Genomic DNA, 8042 nt, shown 5'->3' on the forward strand with positions numbered 1-8042 from the left:
AATTGTGTATGGAGGGATGCAAACTTTAATTCCTATTTTACTGTTTTTTTTTTTTTTTGTTTTTTTTTTTTACAGAGAGATTGAGAGAGAGATCACAAGTACACAGAGAGGCAGGCAGAGGGAGAGGGAGAAGCAGGCTTCCTGCTAAGCAGGGAGCCCGATGTGGGATTCGATCCCAGGACCCTGGGATCATGACCTGAGCCGAAGGCAGACGCTTAACTGACTCAGCCACCCAGGTGCCCCATTTTACTGAATTTTAATCTTTGAATGTAAAATGCATTCCTTTTCATTGATAATTGTTTTCGAACTAAGAAGCGAACTCAGAAAACAATTTCACATTGCTGACGTGACGTCGTAGTTGCCTCAATTACACTTTTTCCATTTTATGAATTTTCATTTACTCATTCCTGAAAAGTCATTTACCTAAGATGTTATTCTATCAGTTTGTAACCAAAGGATTGAACTTTCCACTGCGAGGTAGATGTAAAATCTATTGATTAGTTGCGCTGCTCTTTCTTTTTTATACTGTAATACTTATTTTAGGCTTTAAAAACATTTTCTTCTTGACCAGAATATATAACAAAGTTCAAGAAAAAAGAAATTGTGCCATATTTCTTTTTTAACATTCTTCCCTTAATTTTACAATTGTTGCTGAAAATAGTGCTGCTGTCTAGAGGAGGTGGTTGTTAAAATATGATCCACCCCAGAAGTCCAATATGTTCCCCCCGGGGAGATCTAGGGCAATGAAATCATACTGTGTAAGCCATCCCCTCACTCTGATCCGCTCTGCCCCTACCTGTCACTCACTAGTCCTTATTTTACTTTATTCATAGCATTTCTCATTATCTGAAATCCTTCCCTCAACCTCTTGCTCCTGCTCCTTTTCCTTCTCCCTCTCTCTGTCCGCCTGCTGGAATATGAGCTCTCAGGGGAACAGAAACTGTGTCCTTGTTTGTATTGTACATCGAAGGTGCTTCAGGAACATTTATTGGATTAGTTCATTAAACACACCACACCTAAGGCAAATTTCTATTTCAGTCTGGAAATGCTGACCCCCTTAATGATACTCAGATCCAGAGGGAATGGACCTTCCCCCTGCAGGCTGCCAGGGCTCCCCAGTGCCATATCCTTTAATTATGTCGCTATTTTTGCTCCGTGGTGCTATGATAGTCGAAGTCGAGTTGCTAAGGGCAACGTAACTTTGCTTTTCCATCTTTATCGACTGCCCTCAGAAAAAGTACCCCAGAAAAAGATATTTTAGAAAGTGCAGGTGTAAAAAGCCCCCAGAGGAAGAAAAATGCCCCCAAACTATACTCTTATGTAATGCAACCATAATTATAAAAATCTCAGTTCAACAATTTGAATGATTTCTTTCCAGCTGCCATATTAATGGATTTTAAAGTGTTTTGTTTCTTAGTGATTTTTACATTGGATTATGGAGTTCTTTGGTGGGGGGCAGGAGGAATCTTCAAGATATGAAAACATAAAAAGATCGATTTCCAGGCACTGTGAGTTGCGATCCATGCCATTCGGGGCAGTAGGAAGGACAACACGTAGCTCGTCGCAGCGTTCTGAAGGTGAGGCTGATGGGGGGACCTAGCTCAGTGTGACCCGTGCTCACATTCAGTCAGTCTCTAAATCTTAAAGGCTATAACTTCAAACTACTTCTCACATCTAACCCTTCCCGTCCATTTATAAACCAACAGCCTTGGTTTCCCTGCCTTCCAATATTGCCTCAATTCCGCCAGTCTATTCTTCCCAAAGCCAACAGTCAGACCATAGCCCTCACTGTATAAAATGCTCCAATGGCTTTTCTTTGCCTGCAAAGGAAGGTTCAAGTTCTTTAATGAGTTGTCTTCTCCAGGATAGCACCACCTCTCTCTGGTCCCTCATCTTGTACTTGACAATCTTATCAACCTACCTCTTAATAGTTCTCCAAACACCCCATGAGGCTTCTCACAGGAGCTCTGTGTCTGCGTCTAGGTTGACCTTACGCCCATTCTCTCCTTACTCAACCCTCTACACGGTGGCTGATTCCCACTCACTTTGTAAGACTCAGTTAAGTGTGACCTCCTCCAGAAAGCCTTCTTGGAAACACTCTTCCGCTTGGTCAGACTTAGGTCCAGCCCCTCTGTATTCCCAAAGACCCTCCTGTCATTCTCTGTATGCTGTCAAATTGTAATTATGTGAACATAGATCCATTAACCTTATTAGACTGTGGAATTTCTAAGGTCAGAGACCATACCTCATTCATCTTTATCTTGGTACATAGGACAGTGTCTGCACAAAATTGGCATTTAGTGAATTAATTAAGTAAATGAATGCACAAATGACAAAATGGGCTTTCAATTAAAATATATATTCTTAGGAAGGGCTAAAAGTAAAACTAAAAGAATTGCTTTTATGTAAAAATAAAGTCATATGAACATGAGATCACCCTGGTCATTCTGGGAAAAGTTTGCCCAACAGCCAGTTCAGCCCCCTCCTTGCCAGGCTTTCTCAAGTCCCATGAAGGGACTCCTTGCCCTAATTTGTGCACGGATGATATTATCCTCTGGGGTTGCTAACTTAGCACTTCTCACGGGTGCTGAAATAACTGTCACCGGGTCCAGTTGTACCTTGGGTCGGAGCAGAAATAGATGTGTAAGGAGCTGAGACATGCTGGTTTGGGACTGTACTGAAATCCCAGTTGTGATGTGTAAGCTTCAAGGGGCATCTCGTTGGTTCCCTGAAGTTAGATCTGGGTTTCTGGAGAAGCTTTCTTGGCCTGCGTGCCTCCCAGGTCTCCCTTCGGTCCCATGAGCTGATCGTCCCCCAACCCTACATTTATTTGGCTCTGACAGGCTCTTAGGGTTAAGAACATATATTTTGATAAAGCTTCCCAGTTACTTCCCAGTTATGTACTCAACCTCACATTGCCAAACACAACCCCCTTGGACAGCTATCAGACTATGCCCCCCTCACCAAATGCTAGGGTCAGAGCAGTAGCAACAAGGCTCTTCTGGGACTGAACACCTCACTCTTCCTCTCGTCACACTCAGGGCAGCCCCAGTGTTTGCAGTGTTTCCCTAGGAGAACCGTAAGAAACCGGAAGACGTAACATCGTGGGTCATTGGAAAGGACATGATCAGATGCTAGAGGGGGAAAAAAAGTAAAGTCAAGACAGAATTCTGAGGAAATGAATACAGACTGGCCTTCTGAGTTGGCACAACTCAAAATACGGTTCTCCTGGCCAAGAATGAATGCATGAAGAACAAGTCTTTGTCCAAGCCTTTGTCATCACCAAGCCTGCAACTGTGGGGTAAGGACACAGTTTCCACCTTCAGGGAAGCTCCCCAAAGGCAGAGGAAAGAAAATAACAGAACAATGATAGCAACTGTTACCACCTGCACTGCTTTCATGAAACTGGAATTGGAAGGAGATTTTGCAACGTTGTAATAGAGCAAACCGACTGGAGGCAGGCATTGCCCTCCTAACACGCCAAGTGCCTCTAAATGTCCACAAAGCCGGCTAGCGAGAGGGTGCAGGAATGTCTCAGGCCTCTGATCAAAACAAAACAAAACAAAAACCAAACAGAAACCATGAAAGAAAAGCATATTTATTTGTAGCCATTTATTTATTTGACAAATATTTATTGAGTTCCCTCTGGATGCCATGTCCCTGGCTAGATCACAAACTACAAGACTATGTCCCTTTTGTTGGCTATCATGTCCCCAACACTTGGTATAATACCTAGCATGTGGTAGGTGCCCAATAGAATGGCCAAATAAATTCACAGGAAGATAGATTGTTAGCAGGACAGCATTAGGAGCTCCACAGACATTTCCCAGGGAAATGGGGAAAAAATATTATTTTATTTTATTTATAAGATTTTTAAAAAAAACATTTTTAAAAGACACAGGGCTTCCTCTTTCCCAGCTCCCAGCGGAAGGGCTTTCTTCCTTGGAGGAGCTGGACATCGGCGTTCTGCCTCAACTCCCCAGTGCTGAGGCCAAGTTGTGAGCAAGCGTGGTAGGGAAGTGGGGGTTCCCTTGAACCCCCACTGGTGGAAGGTAGGTTTTACCTTGGGTTTTAGGAGTGCTAAGAATAGTGGGTCCTCCACTCCGGTTCAGGCTTGTAAGGCAGTGAGTGGTTCCACGCCCGGAGAGGTAAGAAGATCTCAGACTATGGCTCTCCTCTCTCCATCAAGTGCTCGACTCCTAAAGTAGGGGTATCATTCAGAGAGAAGGCTGTCTTGGTCCCCGCTCCCAGCTCCAGAGCCCTGGCTCAGAAATTCTAATGGGGGGAGAAACAGACCATACAAAAGGTGGCTTCTAATCTTCCCAGAGGAAACGGCTTCATTTGCAGCTGAGGGGTAGAGAGATTCGAGCCTAGGGAGCCCTCAGTAACAGGGGACATGGTGATGGGGAAGAATTGGGAGGAGGTTTGTGGGATTTGGTGAGGACAGAGGTTAAGCTGTAGGCTGGTTAATTTTCAGAGGACAGAGCACCGAGGAAGGACATGGCGGGGCGGATTCCTCCCAGGGTCAGAACATGTAACAAACAGTGACCTCAGGAACTTGTCCTTCAAGGAAACCTGTGATTGGATGTGTCTATAGAGCAATTTTGTCTCTAAGGTATTGCAGGAAACAATCAAGCAATTAATCGGCCAGCCAGAGTGGATCCTAATAGCTGGGAGTGGTCATCTGCCATCTGCCGGAGGGGACAGTGGGCACCCCCCAAACTGTGCTTCCCTGAGGAGCGACAGCAGAGTCCTAATACTGTAGGGGGAAGGAGAAGGGGCAGTGAAACTTCGGGGAAAGGAGCCAAGCCTGTCACTACACAAGCTCAAGAAGCGCAGAACGCCGACCACACCTCGGGCGGGAGAGGAGGGATGCACAAGTGTGGCTCCAAGATGTTCAGTTCCCAGTGAAAAATTACCAGACATGCGAAGAAACAGGAAAGTATGACCCATATACCGGGCAGGCAACAGAAACAGCCCGTGAAGGCAAACAGATGGTAGAATTCTCGGAAAAAGAGACTTCCAAGTAGCTGTTATAAATCTGTTCAAAGAACGAAAGGAAACTGCGATTAAAGCCGCAAAGGAAGGTATCAGAATGATGTCCCATCCCCTAGGGAATCTCAATAAAGAGATAGACCTGAATTAGGATGGGAGTCAAGGAATGAACTGGTCAATAAAAGATCATAGCCTTTGAGCAGCAGGATGACCCCTAACATGTGCAGAGACCAGGAAAAGAGTAAAAATGGAGGCTTGTCTACCATATGTCTAAATATTTAAAAGTTATCACATCAACTAACAGACTGTTAAATAAATTGTGTTTTAGCCCCATACTCGGAAAAATGTACTTTCGCCGTGACTTCGATACTTGATGTAGGATTGTGAGCGACGCAGACCACCACCACGTGCAAGGCCTGGTCCCCCCTGCTTCGTCTGAGAGCTGCTTTTGGCCACTGCAGGTACGCCCACCCTTGGATCCAGAGGCCTGTACAAACCCCGAAGGTGGCCCCAGTGCCTTTGCACCGGGAACCTCTGAGTCTCAGGTTCCCCAGAGCATAACCCAGATCTGAAGAGCAGTTGTCAGCTGTGAGCAGACCTCAGAATCGCCAAGAGGGCTTTTAAAGCACTGACCGCTGGTCCCATCCGTGAGCGTGTCTGACTCAGTAGTGTTTGTTTGTTTGTTTTTTAAAGATTTTATTTATTTATTTGACAGAGAGAGATCACAAGTAGACAGAGAGGCAGGCAGAGAGAGAGAGGGAGAAGGAAGCAGGCTCCCTGCTGAGCAGAGAGCCCGATGCGGGACTCGATCCCGGGACCCCGAGATCATGACCTGAGCCGAAGGCAGCAGCTTAACCCACTGAGCCACCCAGGCACCCCTGACTCAGTAGTTTTGATCGGGGTCCAAGAATCTACATGTCTAACGAATTCCTGGGTGATGTGATGCTTCTGCTTTGGAAACTGCATTCCGAGAACCACTGGGGTAGAGAGGCTCTGGGTAGGCATTGTTTTATTGCTCTGGGAGTATTAGGACTCTGCTGTCCCTCCTCATGGAAAGCACAGTTTGCGGGGTGCCCACTATCCCCTCCGCGGATGGCAGATGACCACTCCCAGCTATTAGGATCCACTCTGGCTGGCCGATTAATTGCTTGGGGAGAGCCCTTCCACAGAGAGCCAGGGCAAGGCTTTAAGCACAGGGCCTAAGACAGGGACCCTGGTCCGGAGCTGTAAGCAGCGGCAGAATGAGTACCAGGGGGTTTGGGAGATTGCAGAGGAGGAGGCATAAGGGGGTGTCTGGCCTCTGAATGCAGCCGTTCTTCAACCCTGGAGGCCGGTCATTTGATCAGAGACTCATACTCCCTCGCCATCGACCAGCCACTTGCCTCCCACCAGTCGGAGTGCCGGAGGCTCAAGGATGCTCCCAGGCCTCCTATCACCAGTCATGGGACGACACAGCAGCAGGGTCAACGGAGGTTCCAGTGAGAACAGGAATTTCTTTGTTCACTCTGAGAAATGCCAGCTAAATCATTTGAGCACAAAACCTCTTTCTGGAGTATCGACTATGAACACCACGTGCGAGTATTTCGGGAACTGCGGCCCCGCCCCCTTCTATCAGGAGGTTCCACCGCCTCCCTCATCAAACTCTTAAGAAGGTAACCGAGCGAAGGAATAAAAGATTTTTTTTTTTTTAACTTTCTCTAACCCCAAATTAAGAGTTGTCAAATGACTAAGCTGTGAACAGCAGAAGAGCAAAAGCCAAATCACAGGATATGGTTCCCACACAGTTGCCCATTGCCTGAACCTGGAGAGGCAGAGGAAGGCTTCCGCAGCCGTTCCCAATAGAACCACCCTGGCGAACCGCTTCTGTCCAACAAATTGATTCTTTGAGAAAATCTGCACTTTCCTGGCTCATACCACGGAGGTAGGAGGCTACTTTATTTAAAAAAAAAAAAAAAAAAAAAAAAAATTCATGCATTCCTTCCAGAAAATGGCCACGACTAAAGGCTTGAAAACACCAGGTCAGGAAGGAGCCCTAAAAGTAACAGGGGCAGCCTCAGTGCACCCTACCTCGGCCGATGAACTTCTTTTCTTTTCCTGTGCCTTAGGACGGCACCATCCAGCCTTGATTTCCAGAGCAAGAGCAGCACAGGGAAGAAGTGACTTTCCCAAGGCCATGCGGTGTGTTTTCAGCCCACGCCAGACCATGCCTCTCTCCCAGGCTTCTGGGGACACCGCTGGAGGAGGTGACCTGGGCCGGAAGATAAAGGGTTAAGGAGCGGTGTCGCCTTTTGAAATAAACACCCCCTGAATTTGCTCAAGGACATCCTTGAAATTCCTTCCCTCAGGCACTTTGTTTGCGAGCCCATAAATAGCTCCTCTTCAAACACAAACTGAAAGCCCAACCTAATAAAAGAGGGAAAACTGTTTCTGGGCTGAAGTGCTTATTGTATTTGCACAGGTCAGAGCTATCCTGTTCACTCTGATCTCAGTTTAAATAAAACGCAAAGAATTTGAGGGCAGCATTCTCATGCTTGAGATTCCCGAGAAATGGGGACATTTTCCCATGCCTATTGCAAATGCACCTGAGGGACGGCAAGGCTGGCGGACCTTTGACCAGTACAGATTGGGCAGGACACGTGCTCCGGGCCTAACAGCAAGGGAGTAGGCAGGGGACTGAGCCAGGCACAGGGGGAAAAAGAAGGGCTTCCTGCTTTGCTGCTGCAACTTGCCTTAGATCATTAGTAAATAGTGATGGCAGCGGACCGCAGAAAGGAACAGAATCTTCCCGAACGTTGCTCTCTACAGAGAGGCTAAGTACTTTTTTTTCCCCACGCAGACTTATAACTGGAAGAGCTATTTATAGTTCCTCAAATTCAATCCTCTAATTTTACCAAAAAATTCTAAACCCAGAGCTCTCAAGCAGTTTGCCTTAGGCAGGTAGGCAGATAAGTGGGTAAGTGGGTAGGAGTTAAGTGGGTGGGAAGTAGGAGGGTAGGTACAGGTAGGGAGATTGATAGGAAGTGGGTAGGGAGGTAGGTAAGTAGAAG

The 8042-nt window shown here is 46.6% G+C and overlaps 1 long non-coding RNA gene across 5 annotated transcripts in view; it reads right to left on the minus strand.

Moving 5' to 3' along the window:
• The window catches only part of LOC131838150 (uncharacterized), a 61672-nt gene extending 54277 nt beyond the window's left edge, over positions 1-7395 (minus strand). For 2 of the 5 annotated variants that reach the window (XR_009356498.1, XR_009356497.1), the window contains exon 1: positions 7063-7395. This is a non-coding gene — a long non-coding RNA (uncharacterized LOC131838150). The remainder of the gene's footprint in view (positions 1-7062) is intronic. The other 3 variants (XR_009356495.1, XR_009356499.1, XR_009356496.1) reach the window with 3 other exon arrangements.
• Between the last annotated feature and the right edge of the window lie 647 nt (positions 7396-8042).

This window comes from Mustela lutreola, chromosome 8 (assembly GCF_030435805.1).
Source record: "Mustela lutreola isolate mMusLut2 chromosome 8, mMusLut2.pri, whole genome shotgun sequence".
Lineage (NCBI taxonomy): Eukaryota > Metazoa > Chordata > Mammalia > Carnivora > Mustelidae > Mustela > Mustela lutreola.